Source organism: Micrasema longulum, unplaced genomic scaffold (genome assembly GCF_059751315.1).
Source record: "Micrasema longulum isolate JH-2025_06_02 unplaced genomic scaffold, ASM5975131v1 h1tg000301l, whole genome shotgun sequence".
NCBI lineage: Eukaryota > Metazoa > Arthropoda > Insecta > Trichoptera > Brachycentridae > Micrasema > Micrasema longulum.
In genome coordinates this window covers 1,019,066-1,044,985 of record NW_028277505.1, presented here as the reverse complement: position 1 = coordinate 1,044,985, position 25,920 = coordinate 1,019,066, and the positions used below count along the sequence as shown (strand labels likewise).

The window sequence follows — 25,920 nt, the reverse complement described above, 5'->3', positions numbered from 1 at the left end:
AGCAAACCTTACATGCATTGATTATGTTATGAAAATATTTTATTTTGTAGAAGAAATAGTTGAAAAAAGATATTTAATATATACAACCACTAAGTTAATGCATTAAATATTAATAATATGTTATGTTTATTGCATTATTTAAAAATCATGACCAATATTATTTTATTATACATATACTAAACAACTAGTATTAAATCGGAATAATCTTGCAACGGATTTTAAATCATAAAGCTAAAAGAAAAAATATTTTGATTTAGATGTTTTGAAAAAATACATACAATATATAAACTAAAAATAAAACAATAATCAAGTTGAAAAGTAATACAAATAAAAAAAATCCACAAAGAAAGCAGGCAAAACATTTAACCTTTATATTGATTTTGTATTACAAAGCCAGGTACTAGGTAAAAGACCAGCTAGGAATCTTTTCTTACAAATAAAATATACGGGATATTTATTTTTAATTCAATTACTTTTGTGAACACAGAAATAAATTATAAAATGTAACCGAGTTTTATAAATGTTTTTTACTGACTAAAATAATAAATTTATTAATAATGGCCCGGTAGAAATATCACAAATTGATCAACGGTCCATTTATTTTTATGCTTTCCGCTGCTAAAAACCTTCGCCAGCGTTGCTCCAAATTTGGTGTAAACTGTCCAAATAATATATCTCTCGGCAATTTTACAACCAATTACAAGAAAAGGATATACCGGGGATTCGATTATTGATCCTTTGTTTGTATAAAATGACTTGGTTTACTTTTCAAAGCAGTCTTTTGGTCCTCATTATTTATATATAAACCTTTAAAAAACTGCAAAAGATATAAAAAGTTAAAAAAGGTTAAATGATAAATTATTTTTACATATATACATATGTTGCAGCTTTTAAAACTACATGAATTATAATACTCAAGTACAGTTATATAGTAATATTGTAGATAGTAAAGTTTTTGCACTTCATAAAGATGTTTTTTAAATAGTATTTTATTGGTAACCAAGCCAAACATGATTAAATAGTTTGGGATCTAGGTTTAAAATTAGACAAAAAACTGGTCTCTTTAAACCACATCGATAATAATGTGAACCGGGCATAGAAAAAGATAGGTTATGGTCTCCGCATTTATCAAGTTTTTAGTGATGGTAATATTTAATTATTTACCTTGCTTACGTTTGCAGACTGCTTGAATATTCGTCTACTGTTTAGTCTCCCCAATATGTCACTCACACGGTAAGGTTTGGATATATTCAGCATTCTTAAGACATCTTAATTGCAGATGCAAATTTACCGACATCAATTATAAATGAAATTAATGTGTTAGTTTATATGATAATTGAACAAAAATACATAAAAGAAAACATACAATTAAAGGGTATTTGTCGATACAATTTCACATGAATATATATTTTCAATTATATAATTATTTGAATTAGATATAATTACAAAAAATAACATTTTCAGGCGTTGTCTAGTATGTAAGTGAAATAATTCAATTAGATGAATCTCACCCGCATAAATAAAGGTTTCAGCTCTTTGACTTCACAAACATCAACAGATAAAAGCATTGAAGGAATATACATGTTCAAATATGCGCAAAATGGTGAATGTTACACAGTGTGTAAAGTGGCCACTTAAACCAGCTATTGACAGGTCATAAGCCCTGTAGATGCCTAGACTTCTATATTACCTTCTCTTAAATGTTCTTCATCTTTGTTAAAATATGTTAATAATTACATTTGTTGTTTTTTTTAATATGTTTTTAAAATTTCTCATACAGTATACAATACAATGAAAAATAAGTCGTACGTGTATACTTATTAACTTAGATTTATTTCTAAGTGATTATTCCCAGAAATTGGGAGAGTATCATGTCAATTTTGTTATTTCGGCAGCATATATTATATTCCCGACACATGCTAGGCATAGCTGTGTGGTATGTAGCATTACTTGAAAACAAAGGCAGTTAAAATACCTCCTGATATCTGAGTGTTCTCAACCCCACATTTATTTGTATTTTATTGAGGAGGTTAGTGTTTACTTTATAGTTTGAAAGATAAATTTTATATTGAAAACAAAGCGGCGTTTTGTCAGGGAATCAAAATAAAAAAGAATTGAAACTTGCTTGTAATTAGAATTTAAACTTAAGCGTGGTATAGAACTTTGGGACAAATAAAAAAGATACTATAAGATTCTATTTTAAGGCTGTAGTCTGGTAAAATGCACGCAAAATGAGGACATCATACGATTTTGCCATCAAAATGATCTTCTTTGTTAAAAAATAAAGAATACAATTCTATAAAAAAAGGTTTCAACGAAAATATTTCAATAAATATATTTTTTTTTAAGTATTACCGATGCCATAATTTCACGTTGAAATAAAGGAAAATGTCACAAAAACGTATGTGATTTAAAATGCTTTTATTTATTTTCAAAAACAAAAATTTTAAATTTAGCCGCGGCCACTTTTATGTTCAATGTATTGTCTTAAAATTATTATGGCAAATTTCAGTTCAATACTTAGTTTTTATTGAGATCCCCCATACCTAAGATAAGTCTAAATTTGAAATGGCGTAATCTGCCGGTCTAAAAGTTATTATATTTTAGTAGCACTTTTAAGTATATTTTTAACAAAAATACCTTTAAAATTGCAGTTTTTATCTAATTTATGTGTTTTTATTGGTGCGCGATTGAAAAAACAAATCGTTTTAAAATAGCAAAATCGTATGATTTCCTCATTATGCGTTCGTTTTACCAGACTACAGCTTTAAACATATTTTTTTTGGTCTGGAAGATCATCGTTTGGTAAAGGGATCCTACATGATATGTTTAGTAGAAGCCTTGATAGGCCGGCTCAGGTTTCGGGATTGACCATTAATGTACGTGGCTATTGGACCCATCACACGTGCGTATATTTATTTCATCTACCAGTAGTTCGTTTTTAATATGCGCAGAATTTCCCACGATTCCTTTAGCTCGAAACGATGAATTAAATTTTTGATTCATTAGATGTATTTAATTGTAGGTTATCAACATTTAAAGTGAGATTATTAAAACAATTTTTTGAAATTTTTCTTCTCTCTTATTGGTTTTTATATTATAATTTTATTTATTTACTTTTATTAAACACACCATAATTTATAAATTGTATTTTTCTGTACTACTTTATTGGCTTTATTTTATGCTTACATAATAAATGTTTTATATTGCTGGTATTCTTCCTAAAAAATACTTCCATGTTCAATATATATATTATAATATTTTCCAAGAATTAGCATTCGTACGCTTTTTTGAAAATAATATTTTGAAATTGTGTTTTGAAGCCTCTTATTTAGATTTAAGAATTGTATCCACTTTAGTTTTTTCATAAACATTTCAAGAATTTCTTTTTGACGTTTCGACAAAATGGAATACCGTATTTTATTTTTCTAATGCCTTTTCGAAATGTGATGATAGGATTTCAGATGAAGCCCTTATTTCGGGCTTCTAGAGTGTTTCTATCAAATAAAATTCACGCTGTCTTTTATATGTCAGACAAATCACAGTTCTTATGAGAGTATACTTCAGGAGTTCTGTCAACAGTTAGATCATAAGATCTCTTCTCTACTTCTCGTAATATGACAACGTGACATAGGTAGACACATATTTTTTCATCTCCAAATAGAAATTTGGTTATTACAAATCATAGTTAATGACGTATATTCCGTACATTTACAGTAACATGTTGGTAACATAATTATTTTTATGGAAGAACCTTAATAGAAAACAATGTAATATTAATGTTTGTAAGTATTGATAAATAAGCTTACATTCTTTAATAATTTATGATTGAAATAAACCATTTCACTCACTGAAATTTCAGAAATACTAATATTTTTTTTATATTTTCAGGACTGTAATTGAAAACTGAAAGGTGAAAAACTGGTAAGTGTCTCCTTAAAAATAAAATTATAGATTTTTAAATATTCTGTATAATTGTTTTAAAAATGAATTTGTAAAATGTGTGAATATAATAAAAATAATAAGATGATAATAATTATAATTTTTCAAATACGTTTAAACAATTTTTTTACATTCACAACATTATCAGATTCAATGTTTTACATATAATCCGCTCGTATAGCGTGAGAACTTAGACTATACCCTGTCTGCGTAATCCATAAATATAAACATTGTACTGTCTACGTCATTATCATTCCTTTTCCTCACTTAATGGTGCAAAGGGCACTGCATCAGTACACCAATTGAACGTAGTTGTGCAGAAAGCAGCCAGTATTCAGTTTTGAAAAAAATAGACAATGGTGTTGTCGGGTGCAGTAAGGTCAATTCTATGTTCTGATAAAGACAGTTAGACAGCTTTTTAACAAAAAACTGTAGAAATCACCATATAAAAATAGTATCGATTACAAAAACGGCATATTTTTATATTCAGAAAACACCCAGAGGGCTAGAAAAATCATACGATACTTAAAAAAATCATTACATTGGTAAAATGCTAAAAAAGATTCTTAATTGTAATGCAAAAAATAATGTATTCATTGTTTATCATTTGTCAAAGTCAAAATTATTCCAACTGTTGGGTAGATTTGATTATTCACTCTTTTCAAAAAGATACTATTATCTCAGTTTTTCATTTCTATGGCAGGCTGCTTTCTGCATAACTGCATTCAATTGCAACGTATCTTGACCATTTTTGTTACATAAAGGTAAGGTTATGTGTCTTACGTTTCAGATACCAGTCTAGGGACCATGAAATATTCTAGTGTAAAAACACCATTTTAACTACATATTTCGTATCAACTATGTCGGGAATCGAACCCGAAACCTCTTGCATGGCAGAAAACGCGCTGACCATTACACCACGAGGCCAACATGTACATGTACTGTTTACGAGTATACTTAATATGAAGAAAAAAAATCTCAGTATGTCAAATAATCCATTAATAAGCATGTGTTAATCAAAAGGTGGCTTTTACAATAAGTATAAAAACTAATGTGAAAAATAGAGGAACCCAAATTACGCAAAAAATAAATTTACACAAAAAACAATACACATTGATATTAAATCTAGAGTGGTTGTTTATCATTAGTTAATATAAAACATTATAGTTTTTATTTATTTTATTATTTTTTACATTACATTACAACTTTAAAAAAAAAAGCAAACAATTTTACTTTATCAGGTTATACGTAAAAGTAAGATTTCATGACTTTAATTTTTTTTTTACTATGTAATTTAAAAAACAAAAAAAAATGATTTGTGTACACATTTCTTTTATTTTTATTAAATCTTGTACTTTATTTTTTATTTTGTTTTTTTTCTTTTTCTACTCGGTTTTTTGCTATGTTTTTTAAATATGCTTTTTGCCATCATATTTTCAAAATGAAGAAGTTCAGTGCTACGGAAAATAGGATATAAAAAATATTTTCTTACACTCGGTAAAAAATATTGCATTCAATTGTATGGCGAAATGTATGAAAAAACGATTTTGATGAATACGAACTACTTTAAATGATGATACAAGGTTTCACAACCAACCAATGATAGAGTGTTGTGATACATTAATGGTTTCGGGGAAGTCATGTCACCAATCAGGACAGCTCACCGAAGAAGAGTATTGACGTCACTCGCAAAGTTATTAAAAATATACAAAAATTTAAAAAATTCGTACCGATGATAATGCGATGCATAAAAATGCTTAGTTTGATAGTCAAATAACAAAATAAAACAAATTAATAAACCACTGAACATCTTTATCGGTTTGAGTGTTATGTGTTTTTCATAACTTCTATCAGTATCATCTCTTTCCTCCTTGCTAACAAGCCTCTGAAATTAATATAAGTTAAGCGAGTTGTTCATTTTTTTTTTTAAGTTGGTAATTCGAAATAAAAATGATTTTACCTTCCCGCGTCAAGAAGAAAAACTTTACGTAGTTTCAGAATGAAAAATATCTATGAAATAATATTAATGGAAAAATTGTGTTCAATTTAAAAGAAAAAATGTTCCAATGAAGTTCGTTAGGGAGATTTCCTTCATTAAAAATGAAAATGTCTCTTTTAAAAATAAACAATATTTTAATTTCCTTCTTCAAATGAAGCGGTTGAAGTTTGCACAAGCCGTTTTTAAACCAAGTAAATGGTTCAAAGGATTCCCTTTATAAGAACTTTTTATCTTTTATCACCTCTTTTATCCTTTCATATCCTGTGACGACACAAGAAACGGGTAATCCAAGGTTATAGGGTTACAAAATCCCTAGTTAACGAATTCACCAAGATGGTCTTTAAAAGCATGCCGAAGTTAATGATTAGAATTGTTAACATAATATTGCACTGTTATTTGAATAGTTAATAAAATAATTGAGTCAATTTTTTTGGTTTTACTTATTCCAATGTCTAAATGAGTATCACAAATGTAAAAAAAAATTTGAGCGGATTTCTTTCTCAAAAAGTTTTCTATAATATGTGAATACTACGAGTATTAACCTCAGAATTAAAAAAAAAATTGTACATAAATAAAAGATAAAAAGTAAAGATCAGGCTTAAATTTAGAAAAATATCAGTCACAAAATTCAATTTTACACAAATCGCTTAAAAAAGATTGCGGAATGGTTAACACATGAAAAAAAAGTAATAATTTATAAATATTAAACAATGCAAAAAACAGTTCTATTTATGATGCTGTTATTTGAACACAAATGAAAATATGTTTTCATATTTTTTAATTAATTTATTTTATACATTTTAAAGCACCACAACAGGCCAGGAGGCCCAATTACAGTGCTAAATTACATCACAGAACACCCAGGCTTTATTAAAATCACATGTTAATTTATGTGTTTCTCAACGGGAATCGAACCCGGAACCTTCTGTGTGTGAGTCAAGCATCTTGAGAGAGTGGCTAGTTGAATTATTTCACCTACATACTAGGCAACGCCTGAATTTTTTTTTTCAATTTTGTATACTTCTTCATGGACCAGGTGGATTTATCAAGTGTGTTAAGTGGCTAACAGTGGATTTATCAAGTGTGTCAACCAGCCAATGACAGGTCATAAGCCTTGGAGATGCCTAGACTTCTAAATTACCTTTTCTGAAATGTTTTTCTTCTCTGTTGTAATATGTTTATTTGTATTTATTTTTAATGGGCATTATTTAATTTAACCGAACTCATTTAAAAGTATGATTTAAAAAAATAAATGTAAAATAAAATACATACATAAAAGTTCGTAAATTTTCTATTCGATTTTTTCAAAACATGTCAATTTAATCATTGTTTTATTTTGACCATGGACAGAAGTCCTTTCCAGAATTTGTGTTTTTCATTATAGTTTTTTGTTATACGCAGTGAAAATATTATTTATTTTTCATAAAGGGCTTTCGTCGCCTGTTGTTATTCAAAGTTATGCGTAAGTAATTCAAACAAACAATTTAAAGGCTAAGCAGATCCAGGGTTTAATGACTTTAAAAATTCGTGGGAAATTTGGGGAATTTACACAAAAGTCAGGACCGAGTAATTGAAGAGGAGTTAAAAAAAAGTTTTTCCGCATAAAATAAAACTTCACGCCATTTAAAAAAAACTAAGTTTCATTTTAAAATAATCATCGCAGTTCCAGAATTTAATTGTCAAATTTATTTTTAAGTGTCTTTTTTAATGAATAATTTTTGAAGACATTATTATTAATCTCTACCTTTTTTCTGCTTTTCAACCTCTAATAGGGAAACGTCACATACTACAAATAGATTAATGAATAAAATATTAATTATATTTTTGAAATTAATAAGGATATTATGGAAAAATGTTTTCTTAAATAATTTTAAAACATAAAGTATAAAATAATATAAATAGTGTGGCGAGAGATCTTTTTGAAAAAGATATGTAGATTAATAAACGTATTACTTTATATAATTGGTACACATATTATTGATAGTCTTATGTATTACATTACTATATTTGTTTTTTTTAATGATATTATAAACGGTTTTATATATGTTTTGCACATACACGTATACTTTATATTTGTATAATAACGATTATTAATTTCTTACATTAAATTAGCTAGGCATTTATAATTAAGTGATTTTAGTTTTTTTTGTTTGTAGTTTTGTAGTGATTTTCAAGAAAATGGCACTATATAAATTATGTAAATATATATATATAAATATATGTATGCATATTAAAAAATATAATTTATTTGTACCTACAAAGTAGGTACATACTATAATGTCAGTGATATATACCCTAGAAATTGCTACTTTTTCTGTAGTTCTGTGTGATACAACAACTCTCATCTATGAAATCAACTCAAACGACGTAATTTCGTGATATATTATATTGTGTGGCTATATTATCCATTTAATTAACACATAATATAAAAGTTAAAAAAAAAAAACATAATGAATTCAGTCAGTATTAGGTATTCTCATTCCGATTGAAATATCGACTGGCCGATTTATTCCAGAAGTGAATAATGCTAAAAACGGCCGCGTCGAGTGCCACATGTGTTTCGAGTCATATGTCAAAGGTATAATTTCAAGAAAAATTGTCCTTAAAAATACTGTTTTCCAAATCGAGAATCTTAAAAGAATTTATGTTATATGCAAGTTTACTCTAGGGTTTAAGGTGTTCAAAATATAGGACACTTATTTGTATGAAGAAATAAGCTGGAGTAATCGGCTAGTTCCTTGGCTAATTGCTGGCGCTGGGCGCGTTTTATTCATTATTATTTTTTTGTATTTGGAAAAAATACAAACGGAGGCAATGATTTATAAGATAAAGTAATTGTTTGCTTGTTATTCTGTAAATAAAGCTACCGTAAAACATTATTGCGGATAGTCAAATAAAATAGTAAGCTGCGCATAATCGCTTCTATATCAGTGCAATTTCCAACATTCCAATTAGCTTAGGCGCGTCTCCATTTCTTTTTGTGTGTATTCCGGCATTGTCTTCATTGTTTCACAGTAATAAATATTCAATATCAGGCCATTATTCTTCCAGCCGAAACAAGCCACATTCAGAGGGATTCGCGTTAGGGGCGAATTGTTTGGAAAAACGCTCCACCTTTCCAAACAATCTATTCCTCATGCAGTCACTAGAAAGGCTGACCCAAACAATAGCCGGGTCTTGTCAAATAGATGATCCTGGCACACCGGATTAAAAGGGCGAATCATTTGCATGTGAAAGAAAAAATCCGAAAGCCGTACCTGAAAAATGCGCAGCCCAATTCGAGGGTCGAACCTCCAAAATAACTCGGCAGAGAGAATATTAAATACCGTATAAGATACGCATTATAAGGGTCAACACTTAATTTATTAGACTTTGACTCCAAATCAATTTTCTGACCATATTTTGATTAACATAATAAAAAAAGGTTTGGTGAGGAAACGTTTTCGACTCGATAGCTTTATTTTATATGTGAGTTGCTTATAATATACAAGGTTTATATTTAAAGAAGTGGTTTTTTCTGCAATTAAATATCTTTAAATTTATCTGAAGTATTAGGATCAGGAGGGATAAACTAATGTGAGCTAATCAGGAAATTCTCAGCATTTGTTCACGTGGAGGGGAAACCACTTAAAACTCTTCTATTTCTTACTAAAGTATAAAGTGAGTTTCCAAAAACAATATTATCTCAATTATCATTTCAATTATGTATTTATATATATCTATTATATCTTTTTTCTATTGAGTTCAATGATACAATTATTTTGTTTTTATTTTTCAATGCTACTATATTTTACATCACTGTCATTCTTTTTCCGCACCTAACCGTATTTTGATCATTTTTGTAACATGAAGGTAAAGTGATCAGTCCTACGCTTCACGTAACAGTCTAGGGACTATGAAATATTCTAGTGTAAAACACCCTTTTAAATAATATTCTATATCAACCATGTCGGGAATCGAACCCGAGACCTCTTGCAATATAGGCAAACGCGCCGACCATTACACCACGAGTTCGACTATATTATATTATTATTTTGTTGATTTGATTGATACCATTATTTTGAATATTTGACTATGTATGAATCTCAATTTGTTTAATTTATATTTTAATTTTTTTTTAAAATGATGATAAAAAATGATAACCTTGTTTTTCTGGATTTTTATTCTATTGATTTTCATGACATTATGATTAAATCTAATTATTTTAATATGTATTTTTTATTGTTAATTATTTTGGCTTTATACGGGCACAGCCCAAAAAGCCGTAATAAGTTCATTAATATTTAAACGAGTGTATTTTTTTTTTAATAATTAAAAAAAAAGTATTTATATATTTAGAACTTGCTTACTCTCCATTCCTGTATCTTTTCATGCACGCATGTAAATTATTCCGAATTTCGACATGTGTATCCAAAAGTTTTTGTTGGATTTGGTCGTGCCATATTTTTTTCTATTTATCAACATTCACAAAGTAAATCTTTTAAGCTGTTCTGTTGCTGTCCATTCACTCTACATGTCCAAACCAACGGAAAACTTATTTCCTGATTTTGTCGACAATGTTAGTCTCAGCCTTACATAATGCACGGATATCGAGATTTGTTCACCTATCATACGTCGTCTTATCACACATTTGCACGAGAGCTCCCATTTTAATAGAATTAAGGTTACTTTTACCATTGCTTTTTCCAACGGAATAGATCATTCGCCTATTTTTTTGTAATTTATGCTGTGTGAACGAATACATAAATATTTCTTTTTGATTCTTTTATTACTGTAACAATTAAAACAGTCACCTATGAATAATAAATTTTTATTAAACAAAAACAATGCCACATTAAAATTATATGGTACTTGAGGAACAAATTTGGGTATGGCGTACCGTAGACAAAACGTTATGATATGGTTAATTGTATGTAAAATTGGCTTGTCGGCACCAATTATAAAAGCTCATTGGGCCAATATATCCTCATAGTATTCGGAGGGTGAAATTAGCAGTGTACTTCTCCTAATGCGTGTCGAGTCCTAGAGGAGCGATATCGCGTAACTTACGACCCTGTGGAGTGCCCTTTGTAGGACTTCTGTCGCATCCCCGAGTATTATTTAAATTAGATTAGAAGAAATGTGGTGACAGGGTCTGCGCTCGAAAGTCTCTGTAGCAGGGATTCTAAACACAGGAAGGGTGGATTCGAGCGTTCGTCTTAGATTGCTCAAATCGTTTGTTCAAGATGGATCGTCAAAACATGTCGGAGGAGGGACATGGCGATTTTAAAGAAGGTTCGTGTGTTCGTTCAAGGTAAGCTGTAATGTCAATCCAAGATACTCGTAGGATACAACGTTTCTTCAACGTGGGCTACAAAGCACTCTAAATTTAATAATTACGCCATTATATTAGAGCTTTAGTAAAATAATATTAATTTTTCCATTCGAATTATTTTGAAAGTTTCAATTCCAAAATACACATATATATTTAGCAGCTTGTAAAGTAATGCAGACTACAATTTGTCAAATAAATAAAAAATATATGTCTCTGTATCCCGCGATCATTTCTGCGTCCATTGAAAGGCAATACTTTTTTATAGTTTTGAACGATGTTTATGTACCTATAATTATTCTTACGTCAGATCAAGGCTAACTATCAAAACTAAATTATTTTTAAATAAGGTTATATTTGTTTTTTTAATGAACTATCAATTATTTAAACTACTTTCACAATGGAAGGAATATGGCACCATGCGTATATCTTCTTTATATATATAATTGCTCTGTACGTGTGATGTCACCGTACTCCTCCTAAACGGCTTACCGATTTACGTGCGAGAGATTTATTTTTAAAGAAATATAGATCTTTGCGCTGTGCGTGTTTGTAGATATTAAAATCTTCAATCGAGTATGTAAAAAAGAAGTTAGGAGCATAAATGTTTAATTCATCGATCTACCAGGATTATATTCAAGGAGAATGCATTTGCGAAAAAATGGAAATATGTTTTTTGTTTTAAAAAAGTTTGTTTTTTAATGTTTACAATCAGCATTTGTTTTTTGTGGATCTCAATTAGATGCTTTCCTTAAATTCCTTATAATTTCTACCCATGTTTTTTTTTTTACTGGGTTTTTGGTAATACTAAAGTAATATTTAATTTAAAACATTTAAAAAAATCATAATCCTACATAAGTACACCCCTCTGTTGGTGCCGGAGTTTGACGTTTGTTTATTGATTGTGTGTTTTGGAATTCAACTATAAACAAGTACCTACTTAAATTTAATATTCGAACATTAACAATTTTTAGTTTTGGAATCCAATTACTTACAAGTACCTAGGTACACATACCTACTTATGAATGAAAAGTCTTTATCCAAGCTAATAGCAGGCAAGCAAACGTTCGGAAAGGTCAACGTTTGTCGGGTCCGCTAGTATATAAAATATATATATATATTGTGTATTTACAACTGTTTTAAATCCAAAATCGGCAATAAAAATAATCATAGTTTCGTATTAAGAAACAAAGTAATGAACAAAAATATATGTTAACATATTTTTAATATGAGAATTGTAAACATCGTGATATTTTTAAGTTTTATTTATTAAAAATGTGGGCTATGATAAAATAATACGCTTTGAAAAATGTTTGCATGAGATTTATATTTCACTTAGTTTACCATGGTAAGAATAATTCATAATCAAGATCTTTAGAGATTAAATGTGAAGTATTCGTTTTGAGGCGGTTGGCGTGGAAAAAAGAGCGATCTCTTTTGTGTTATTATTTTAAAACGATTCAGCGCCTTCCGGTTGTCAGTCTTGTTTCAGAAATATTCAAGCAATTCCGCACAATATCATTTAAAAATACTTTGCCCAGGTGACTGCTAAAGACATGTATTTTAAAAATGGAAATCGTGATTTACCACAACATTTTATTTTCATGTCAGCGTGTAAAAACACTTTATGAAATCCGAGCCCTGGGTACGGAGTCTATCACCCTATCAGGGGACCCCGACCGGTTTTAAAATTTAAATTTTTTAAATATTTTTTTAATTATTTCCATCATATCAGGCCAGGGGGCCTAATTATAGTAGTGAGTTACTGTTCAAAACACCCAGGCTTGAGAAAAATAACATTTATTTAATGTGTTCTCACTGGGAATCGAACACGAAACCTTCCGTGTGTGAGTCAATCGCCTTATCCACTACGGCCTCGAGGCAGCCATATTCATATATTATTTTTGTCTACATTTAGGCTCAACACGGGTTTTACCTAATTAACTTAATAGTATACGTACGATAAACAGGTTTTTTTTATGAAAAAAAATAATAAGAAAGGTTGGATATCTCTGTTCTGGAGGGCTGTAAGGGTGGCTCACTTCATAATCCCCTATCGAACTACGATAAAGCTTCGAGGAAATGCAAAGCGCTCTGCTAAAGCTCTGTGGACTAGTTCGATCCATTTTTAGAAGGCTTCTTAGAAAGCTGACAGGCAATTAATCTTCTTTATTTTTGTAAAATAATTATTTAAAATATCGTCGTGGTTTCGACTGTTATAATGAGAGATTGTTCCGTAATAGCATAAACTAACGCAGTATTTTAAAAGTGCTGTACAACTTTTAAACAACTACGATAAAATGGGTCGATACTGATCGTCGGCTGCTCTATAAGGACGTTTAGGACCTTAGATTTTAAATGTGAGTAAACAGTAGTTGCTATTGTTTATTTTAAATAAAGAACAACGTAATAATGTTTTTTTTTTATTAAGTATTTTAACTCAAAGGGCCAAATTGAGAGCCAAAAAGAGTATGTAATATTTTATCAAATATTTTTTACGTTCAATGTGATCCAAAATGAAACATTTTAGACCCCTTTCACTTTGATGTATAAAAAAAAAAACTTCATACATCATTGGCCTACTCTAATGAATATGAATGCGGGTGTATTTATGTATGTAAATATATAAAATACATTTCTGTATACCCCTATACCTATGTGGGTACATTTTCTTATTTTTACTTATTGTTTCTTTTAGTTTTTTTAATGTTTTTCTTACTTTTAACTTAATATACGTACTTATGTTACGCTGCTGCACTTGAAAGTATTACCAATACATGTAAAAGCCCGTAGGGCATATAAATAAATAAATAATAAACAATGTCACATACAAAAATAATGATAAATACCTATTTAAATGGCGGACTTATTGCCTTATTTCTTACAGTATAATAAAAACTAGATAAAAAATACCATGGTAAAAATTAATTTAAAAAAATGTTATTCAATAATTAGAAACGAAGAACAATAATCCTAATCATACATGCGCTCTGTAGCTGCACGATGTGTTGGGATTTTTATTTATTATACAACGCCCTTGAGTTGATTTTGATTTGAGTAGAAAACCCCTTGATTATTTTCCGAATGCTTGAGTTAACTGTTTACCATATTGATGTGCCATATATATGTTTTGTAAAAATATTTTTTATAATTATTTTTAATGTTTCTAATCCTATATTTGTGGTGATATACTCATGTGTCTGTGTCATATAATTGCTCGTCCCATCTCAACTCAGGACTTTTAGTCCTATGGAGTTGGGACTTATGTCTAAAATAATGTGTAATGCCCTTAAGTAAATAAATAAACGAAATAAATAAATGTATTTCTTTAATTAATTACATTTTTGTTTTGCCTCATTGTGTGGAATTACAGTGTTCTTAATTTTGATAATTGTCTCAAATAATATACAATAAACTTATGTATGTTAATAAATAAATAAAATTAATTAAAGAAATAATAATTTAGAGAGAAATGATACATTTATTCTAACGTGATTTAAACAGAGATACTGAAGTAACGTCTTTGATAGTGGATGGGAGATACTATATGAGAAGAAAGGTAAATTGTGAATGGGTATTAAGAGGATGCTTTAAGAATAAGAATCAAGAGATTAATCATGAGCTGATGCGCATTTAAATCTTGCACGGAAGTATATAGGTGCGTTAGGACTTTGAAGTCCAGGGATTAGAAGTGAGAGTCGAGTGGATTTTAGGTGATGTATATTAGAGAGGTATTCAATGAGTAAAATTTCTCCGCAAGAGTGAAAAGCGTTAGTTGTACTGTACACGCTGGGTAGTTAGTAGAGCAACTAGCAACTGATTCATTTAGCTTACAGGGAACAGTTAGTTTGCCGTGTCGTAATTTAAGGGGACTGGTTAACAACGTTCATATCTACTATGCGCAGAGTGCGTGGAATAGCCTATTAGCGGAGACATTTATTTTAGGGGACTCGGCATGCCAACTTTTCTCATAGGTGATGTCGAGCCAAGATCGCCAAACCACCGTAACCGACAAAAACAGGATTTTTTGGGAGAACACTTTGTCTTCTTAATTATTAAATAACATCTGTCCATGCGCTTAATAGCTGCTAGACGTGTTGTAATATTACTCTATTGTATTATTAATTTATTTAAATGTATTGATTAATTCTTTCATTATTATCATCCTTCCCTATGCATAGGGCACTGCATTGGTACACCAATTGCAGTATATCTTGATCATATGTGTTACATGAAGGTAAGATGATGTCTTACGCTTCAGGTACCAGTCCAGGGACTATGCAATATTCTTGTGACCTCTTGCATGGTAGGCAGACGCGTTGACCACTACACCACGAGGCTGACTTATAAACAATGATTATAAATAAAAATAATTTGGATAAAAGTGATTGTATTCATATTTTTTTCCATTATAAACTACGATTAATAATAAAAATAATGTGACCTCACTGGGGTTACCCATGCCGAGGACACTTACCAAAATACTTTTTTTATATTTTTACATTTGAGAATATACAATAAAGACTTAGTATACAGACAGAAATAACAAAATGTTCAGATACTTATTGAACACTTCGTATTTATGTTTATATTTCATATATATTCACATTTATTATTTACATTATAAAACGTACAATTAAAGAACAAAAACAAAACAATATTATTATATTTTTTAAATTTTCAAAAACACACTAAATTTCTTTGTCAATTTCAAAAAATTGTAAAAAACGGCAAATTTTTTTACTGTCCATGCACTCTGTAGCTGCAAGATGGGCTGTAATGTTGATTTACTTCACAAAAATGGCGCTGTATAAATTATCCAACTATATAAGTTATATACTCTGAGAACCAAATTTTGTTTCAAATATTTATTTTATTGATATCGTCATCATTAATGCGCCCCTTACCCGAATCGCTCTGAATGTAATTAGTTTCTGCTAGAAGAATAATGGTCTAAGGCATTTACAAACGTAAAACAAGGAAGACAATGCTGGAATACACAAGGAAAGAAATGGAGACACGCCTTAGCTAATTGAAATGTTACAAATCGCACTGATTTATGAACAATGATAAAATTATTCATCATAAGTCCGCTCCCTAGTTAGACATATGGTGCCCACAAAGAGCTTCCCTGCATCTCTGTTGGCTGCCAGCTCCTGTGCATCCTTCCAAGTCAGGTTCGCGTCCCGTAGTTCTGAAACAAACTGCCGACGATCAGTCAGCAACGGACGTCCAGGACGTCGAGAACCTGATGCCTTGTAGTAGTAGACAAGCGTTGTTAAGGCTTTCAGGAGACATCCGTTGTGTATGACCCAGCCAACCGTATCGCCTGCGCTTGATGGCAGTTTTCACTGGAGTTAGCTGCGCCCGTTCTCATATTACTTCATTATTTACAAAGTCAAACCACTCCCAAGCGCACCTAAGATTCAGACATATATTCTCAGAACTCAGTATTTCGCTGTTTTGGGCCCTAGTGTTATGTGTTATGCAGTCGTTATATAGGCGGCATTTGGTTTTCAATGAGTGAATATCCGATGTCCAGACAGCTTTCATACTGTTAAATGTGGCGCCTGTTACTCCTAGCCGCACTCCCAGCTCTTTTTAAAAGCTGCCTTTTTGCTTATTTTATTGGTATCAATAAAATAAATATTCGAAACCAAATTTGATTCCCAAAGTACATTCCTTAATAATTTAGAAGAATATACATTTTACTGTTAATATTATATTGTATTTGTCGGTTACGATTTTTTGTTAGTATGTTGTTACAATAGGACATCGCACAGAATGTAGGACCTACCAACAGAGGGCGCTGTCAAACGTTGGAAAAAGGATGGACATATATCTTTATCTTTTCCACGCCAGACAGCTCCCAGCAAATAGGTTCTGTCTAACCTCTAAAGGTCTTCATTATAAATATTTCTTATCATGTAAACTCGGTTAAAATGAATCTTATAATATGTATATGTAATCTACATCGCATATCATTTATCGCGTTAATCTTAAATCGGGACTATTTTCCAACTGATCGTATCACAATAATGGTGATACTATATTTCTGCCTTATGGTCTAATGGTCAGCGTGTTTACCAATCATGCAAGAGGCCTCTGGTTCCATTTCCAGTATGGTTAACAATAAATATTTATTGAACATGGTACCCACTCTACTAAAACTTGATTCCCATTTTCAAGTACTGAGTTATTTACAACTCGTTGAAAATGGCACTCTGAATTAAAATATTTAGCCAAATGATAAGAACGAAAATATTCATTAAAAAAATGCTCTTCAGATAAAAAAAAATTAAAATTCTGGCTGATGAACATAAGTGTGATGACTATTTTTAAATGAAAATAAACAATATATGTGTTTCATATACCGTTTTCTAAGAAAAATAGCATGGTTACTTGGACACCAAAGTGGAAATTTTTTCAATTTCGAAATAGATAAATCTCTTGATCTGTTTTCATAGGAGAAACGTTGAACTGAGGTGGACCTTATATGCATTTCCAACTCACTTTATGCTATGTGTCATTGTTTTTCAACCTGTAGGTCGCGACCCCCTGAGAGGTCGCGGAGCCCTGTAGGGGGATCGTGAGAGGTCGAGAAAACTTCAGTTGTTTTATACAGCATATAATTTGTGAGACTTAAATAAAAAGTCGATAAGAGTTAAAATTATTATATTTAACAAAATTACCTATAATCAATCATACAAGTCAAAAAAATGCATGTTTGTCCTAATCGGTGCATGTGCTTGTTAAGATGCATGTCGAGTTAGTTTTATATTTTTATGCAACAACTATGGTAAAGATGTACAGTGGGTTTTGCACGTTGGTTTAATTGGTGTCCTGACGAAGAGTCGAGTACGTCTCTAAGCCGATAGACATAGAAAAGTCGGTAAGTGGTTATATACGAATATTAAATCACTTTTAGTTTAATAATTCTCTTGTTCACATGTTGTATTTTTGCAAAGCAGGTCCCTTTTTGTGCTTTTTAGTTACCTTTTATTCTGACTAAACGAATTTTACCAGCAGGCGGCAGTTGCAATAAATTGATTGTTATTAGGTACTACAGTTTGTATATATTGAACGCTCTGCCAGGAGTACAATTCACTCCGGTAAGTAAATTTAAAGCTGAGTAAACAAAACATTTGTCAGAATGGTTTGTGTGTACAAAAACACTTAGTGAATTATTACAGAAAAGGAAAGGTTTTTCATTAGATGTAAGTCAAACAAAAGTGAAAATTTGCGAAGTAGAGAGTTTGTAAATTTGTTATAGGGTGGCGAGAAATACGATTTAGTTATAATTTTAAAATGATATTTTTTTCTTATTTTTGCTCAGTTTTACAAATTCGTCATGAAAAAGTACCTGCAAATTCTTTTCCATTTATCACGTTCCTATTATTTTTATACTGAGAGGTGGAGGTCAGTGCTATTCTAGCTCTTGACGTCACTGCAATCTGTAAAAATCAGTTGTGCTGGGTCCCCATGAATAGTTCTCGCCTCCATGCCAAGGTCTATAAAGAGCCTGGCTGCTGTGTGAAAGGCGAGAGTTTACATTTTGCTAAATCTCCCTCTCCAAGCCCAGATCCGTAAAGTATTGGGCTATTAGGTAAGGAGCGACCTGTTTAACATCCTCAGGTTTAACTAGTGGTCCTCGAGGATGAGGCTCCCTTTATGATGTGAAGTATCACATACGCATAGAATGTGTCAAGGTATTTCCTCATCTGCACTGCAGAATCTACATATAAACATTTCGGAAAGGTTTATTCTAGCAAGGTGTTTGTTCAATCTGCAGTCCCTTGTAAGGGCTCTAATGAACCCTCACTTAATTTCGGCTGAGCGTTATTAGGTCGAAAGTAAACCTTTGCGAGTACCCTTTTACCAGTTTTTTCGCATGATGCTGACCAAGTACTTTTTGCCAGAGTAAAACGCTTTTACCACAATCCTCAGTATTTTATTTAACTAGCAATACAGAACACAGACAGAACACGGGACAGAACACCTTTATTGTTAACACCTTTAGTTGATACTCAATTAACCCTTAATGTTTAGGCAACCATTTTATTGTGGGTGAAATAAAAACTTTTCTTAGAGAAATTCTGAAAGTATCTGATTACGCTTATGTACATTCGATAGCATATCCCTCTATTATTAATAATGATAATACTTTCTGTGAATCGTAATGAAATGTATTATAAAACATATTTATGGCAGTAAATTGAGTTTATTTATAATATGTATTTCACTTACATATTCATCAAATTCAAAAATTACAGTTTTCCAAGTGGGAATTTAACAGTTAAAAAAATATATTTGGTATTATTGCAAACAGAAAAACACAATTTGGCAGTTTATGATCACTAAATTTTATTTTTCAATGAATTCTGCGTGTTCTTCAGGAGGTTTTGTTCCATCATTAACTTTCCATTTGAAAAACAATGCAATCTCTAACTTTACTGTTACCTTAGGCTAAATCAAATGAAACTGTACTTTTGGAACTAAAATGATTTATTTTGTATATAAGTGCCAGTTTATTTTGTTAATCGATGGCTTTTTAAAAAAAATATATTATGTCATGCGTAAATTAATTTCTAAATATAAATAAAAACTTTCAAAAATGAAATTAATATGTTACAGCTTGATTACAACATACCGCACATTACACTTAAGAACAAAAGTATCTTTTTGGAACTCTCTGCAATCTAAAAGCCTCAGCATCTTTGTGCTGAAAAAAAGTCATCCAGAAGTTCATAATATGCACTTCATTGGATTGAGAAAAAGACGGCAGTGAATTCTTCACTGACAGAATTGATTGGAAATTATCAATTTACCGAAATGATTTTGAAACTTTTTGGGCCTTTAAACTTATGTAAACTTAGGCAGACACAGGAATTTTTTTTTGCTTTCGAACCAAAGATTTTACATGAACCTAGAAATTACAGTGCAAGAAAAATAAAAAAGGTAATTGAAAAACACAAACATCCAAATGAAATTAACAATGACGACGCCGACGGGCTGAAATTAAACTCAACATGGTTCCTCGTACTACACACTATAAAAATGAGAAGGAATGTACCTACTGCCAAATGCGACATGGTACAAATTACTAGTATATAAACACACATTTTATTCTATAAAAACACAGTTTATTCTGAAGATGGCTTCTGCAATGGTAGCTGAAACTTTGGAACGAATCCAACTTTACACGGGATCACCAAAAAAAAAAAAAATTTTATATAAAGAATAAGTAACATTTGGTGTACCTGTATCATAGAAAATTTATTAAAAAAAACAGCTTTTTTTACAAGCCTATTATGTAAATCCGTCTGTTTTTGTGATGTAACTCGCGTAGCAAAATGCAATAAATAAATCAATATTTCGGCAACTATTTTGAATATTGTTTCAATTTTAAAGTAGTTTTAACACATAAAAAAGAAAATAACACGTTAAGGATAGTAAGAAATTTTTTAATAAAATCTTTGTCCATCAGATTATCAAAAATGACAAAATATCGAGTGCACTAAGACAAATACATAAAACAGTCAAATGATGTTATCTAATTAGATCACCAAAGCAAGACACAAATAATAATTTTAATAAAGCAAAAAGAGACAGTGATTATCAGGCGTTTATTTCCTCACCTCACGTAACCTTAAGTTAACTTAAGGTTACTTCAGGTTACTACACATTGACTCAAGGGAGTTTTTTCACTAAGTATGTTAAAGGTTAAATTGGTTTAAAAAAACATAAAACGTCTTTTTATGGTACAAAATTTTCTCTATCACATTTGATCGTAAATAGATCAAAAAAGTTATTTAATCTTATAATAAATAATTAATCGAAGTACCTACATAAATCCCTAACAAACGGGCAGCGGATTTTCCTGTTCACGAAACAAAAATCTTTAACGACTTTCCGCAGAAGTTGGAAACAAAAAATAAATAATTTAAATCAATCAATCGGTAACGAACTTTTCGGATCGTTTAGTGGAAGTAATAATTCATAACACATTGTGTTAAATACCCACTGACCTAACAAAAAAAAGTGAAATAATTCATGTCTCGAGACAGGTAATTAGAAAACAAAATATTTTGTTTGATTAGGATAGGTTTTAAAAAATAAATTATATCCATACCATGTTTTTAGATCTACCATCCAGTATATATTCTGAAAGATTTTGAACTGACAAAAGACAATGAAAAGTGTTTTTTGGGTTTAGAGAAAATGGGAAAAGATTTATGTTATAACCATGACGTCATTGTTTCAGATTTCACTGGAGGGAAAATGGAATATTATTCTGATTGTATTGTTAACATGAGTATGAAATTATATTTGTTTTTATAAAATATGAATAGACATCAGGCCATCTGTGTAAGTTATAAATATATATTCAAAAATATAAAAATTTAAAACAAATATTTGCGTTTTGTAATATAAATATTAAAGATATACACAAATGAAATGTAAACATAAATACGTTGTGTTTAAAACTGGGTGAACATTTTGTTATTTCTCTTTGTATATAAAGTCTTCTTTGTATATTATCACATGTAAAAATATAAAAGTATACTGCTTAGTGTCCTCAGCACGAGTAACCCCAGTGAAGTCATATTATTTTTACTTCATAATGGAAAAAAGTGAATAAAATGTACATATGTGTATACATTACAAAAAAAATATAACATATCACAAACTCAATGAGGCTAAGAGCCCTGTGTTGAGTTGGGATAAAATATAATGGAAAGTGGAAGCATCGACATTATTAAAAACAAAATTAAAAATTATTAGATAAACACGCTTAACTTTTTTATTATTTAGAAAAAAATATTATATCATTATTTTATTTTTTTCCTCTATTTTAAAGGCTTATCAGCAGGTAGAAAAGAGAGGATATGAAAAAAAATCAACGAAAAATTCACCACAATACCCAGACCAATTGAGAAAAAATCTTTCTTAGATTTTTTTCTTGCAACTGGCGAGAATCGAACCTGCGACGCCAGTCTCACAGTTAGCCGCTATCCAACTTCGCCACGGCGCCTGTCTATATTATATCTTTATCTCGCAGCAGTTTTAGTCTATGCAATATCTCGCAGCAGTTTCCCTGCAATGGTTGTTTTAAAAATCCAAACTTGTACACTCTTTTTGAAAATAGCTTTTGTTTTGAATATAATAATATAAAATTATTGTTTAGAGAATTTTCGTATAAAACAAGATTTTTAGAAGTTGTTCAGTGTTATAAAGAGTTTGGTTTTGAATACGATATATCGTATAATATCCGTACTTGTAAGCACATTCACGTTCCGAAGTTATTACAAAGATAGAGTTCATAACTTAGAATACATTAAACAAGATAGTTTTACAATGTTATATGAGAGCTTCCTTTTATAAAACTCAAATCCATTGACTTTACTAGCTTATAAGTACGCTTTGCTACTTTATAATGTCTTAAGTATCATGTGCACAAACATTATATTATTATTAAGTATCGTCTTATTAATCTAGAGTCTTAAAATACAGTACTATTGTACTATGTAAAAGTACTTTATAGTAGTTGTAAGGTGTATTTATAAAATAAACACAGGTTATTTATTTATTAATTCACACGCCCTACGGGCTTTTACATATACTAAAAATTACATTCAAGTGCAGCAGTGAAACATAAGTATGTAAATTTAGTTAAAATAAAAGATAACATAAGAAAAACTAAAAGATACAATAATAAGTAAAAATAAGGAAATTTACCAATATATAGAAAAATATTTGATAAATGTATATATAAAAACATACACACATACATATAAATACACATAAGTTTATACATTATTATAGAGATACATGAGAAAAAAAAATAGTTAATAAAGAAAAATATTAAGAAATTTTATACAAATTAATTTATAACCTTTTGAATACTTAACCTATATTTATTATAAAGAGAGACGAAATATATCAACTTCGCCATACTCGTTACCTAGCCGGTGTGGTCTAGGTATTGGTGAATTGTAATAATAATTATTTACTGCCAAGAGATTCAAAAAATAACGTTAGCTGCCGAGTATTTCGAACAGGTACTTTTAAGCTGAATAACACTAGTTAATTCCGGGACGTCAAATACGCCATTCGCTATTTTATATAAATTTAATAAATCATTTATAATTTTTCTTTTACAAAGAGTGGACATATTTAGTGTAGATAATAAATTATCGTAATCAGTATTTTCAGTGGGTATATTAAGTTTGTAATTGATGAATCTAAGGGATTTACGTTGTACTCTTTCTTACTTTAAAATAAGAACATTGTAAAAGGGTGACCAAATTGTTGAATTAAATTCTAAATTACTTCTAACCAAGGCAGTAAGTAGCACTTTGAGGGTAGTGATGGAATTAAAATTCTTTACAGTTCGCTGCAAATATCCAAAACATTTAATCGCCTTATTAGTAAATCGATTATAAGAATAGATAAAATGATTTTATAATGTCTTTTTTTTCATAATGCATTACATAATTGCCTGTTATTGTAGTCAACCGATTTTGAAGTAATTAATGCTATTGATATATTTATATGGTAAAATGTTTCGTTACTAACTGGAAGTGGTATGAAAATATTTTTAATATCGATTGATAATTTAATTTATATATTACAACATAGATAAGGAACATTTAAGAGAAAGGAATGTAGAAGTCTAGGCATCTACAGGGCTTGTGACCTGTCATTGGCTGGTTTAAGTGGCCACTCTACACACAGTGTAACATTCATCATTCAGCGTATATTTGAAAAAAAAATTTGAAAATGACCACTTAAACTAGCCAAAGACAGGTCATAAGCCCTGTAAATGCCCAAACTTCTTTAAATTCATCTAATATTGTTCTTCACTTCTGTTGTAATACATGATGTGATAAAGGTTTTGAGTTCAGTTCTTGTCTACAAACATTCGAATGAACTGAAAGTTCGTTGATAAATCCAGCTGTTCCGCAAAAAAATATAAAAGTTAAAAAATATTTTTCGGCGTCGCCTAGTTTGTAGGTTAAATACGTAAAAAAATATCACCTCTGGAAGAACGTCAGGACATAGCTGATATAATTTATGTATTGAAAATTTACCTTGGTTTTATTGATTGTCCTGAATTAAATTCTAAGCTCTCTATTAATGTTCCTCTAAAAGCTCTAAGAAATAACCCCTTTCTTCGTACTCCTCTAGTTTCTTCTAATTATAGGTAAAATTCATATTTATGGTGAACTTTCAATAATTTTAATGTTATAACGAGATCATTAAACTAAGATTTATTTTTGAAGAATCGTAATGACACGTTGCGTTTGTTTTTTAATAATTTTGTAGTTTGTTTTGGATTTAGTTTATTGTTTATTTTATGTTTGAAAATTTATTTTAGACTGTGATTTAAAAAAAATCCAATTAAAAATTCTGTCTTTTGTGAAATTTTGTTGTTGATGAACGAGTACGTACTCAAAATGTTATGCAAATTTTAGCTGACAATTTTATTTTATTTATTTCATTTTATTTGGGATTTTTACAGCTATTACATAAAACATTATTAGGAATATGTTAGCAATACTAAAATCAATGAAAAAAATACACCCTTATCTAATAAAACATAATACGAGTATATAAGAAAAAAGTAGATATCTACTATAACCCCAAAATATTTTATTTTTTTTACTTCATCTTAAATCTATTTTCGTCATCAACATTGTCTTCAGTCACATAGAGCAGACTGTCATCTATATCAATAATGAAAAGAGGCATCAATATTTGCGGGTTGTTCAATTACTGCCATAACTTAACCAGTTTGTTAATCATGCTTAACTTTTAGGATGCTCACAGGGAAAATTGTGAAAAGCTTTTTAATTAATGTGGTTCTAAAAATTCTAAATGAATTATGTTTGTGGTGCAGGAATTTATATGCAAAGCAAATGTATTCACATTCTCCTTCAAAGGGCTCTTTACTTAATGCTAAGACCGTTAGGAGAATGTTGTTCAGGGCAATGTATGAGTACATGAATGCGAAGTTCTGATTTCCATATAGAAAAGAGAAAGAAATCAAGAATAAGCTTTGAATTGTATTTATGCAATGCATACGAGTAAAGGGATGAATAAAATCAGATGGCACTTATTTTACCCTATAAGAAACTCAGGTTGTAAGAATTGCGATTATCAAGGCAAACATTTTTTTAAAAATACACTATTTCTAAAACTTATTGAAATTTAAACAAACAAATATTTTCGCAATATATTTTAAGGAAAATTACCGATCAAAATAAATGAGAGAATTACATCATGTTACTTTAAAAAGTAAGTTAGAAAGGTAGGTTTTTTTCACGGATATAAAAAACCTTGCTGAGAATGTTGTATTGATTTACATGCATAAAGAAGGTTTATGACTCGTCATCAGCTGGTTTGAGTGATTCGTTATATTTATGAAAAAAAACTAGTTTTTTGTACACTTATAGACTTATTACCAAATGGTTTCAAGTTTAGGTAAAATATAAACTTTTTTAGACTGTCTAATATTTGCATATAAATGAATAAGTTACGATCAATAGGAAAGGGGAAAAAAAGAAGAGAAGGATAGGGGTAGTAAATAATGTAATATATGTTGAAAAATCAGTAAATTTCCGTCGTTTTAATTAAGTTGTTAAATACTTTGGTGCAAAAATCA

General features: G+C 30.0%; 1 protein-coding gene across 1 annotated transcript in view; it reads left to right on the top strand.

The window, feature by feature from the left end:
• kek2 (leucine-rich repeat, immunoglobulin-like domain-containing kekkon 2 protein) overlaps positions 1 to 25,920 on the top strand; it is a 494,704-nt gene that overhangs the window by 208,526 nt on the left and 260,258 nt on the right. Inside the window, exon 3 of the mRNA XM_088224643.1 lies at positions 3,892 to 3,924. The gene's annotated coding sequence lies outside the window, so the exon portion shown is untranslated. The remainder of the gene's footprint in view (positions 1 to 3,891; positions 3,925 to 25,920) is intronic.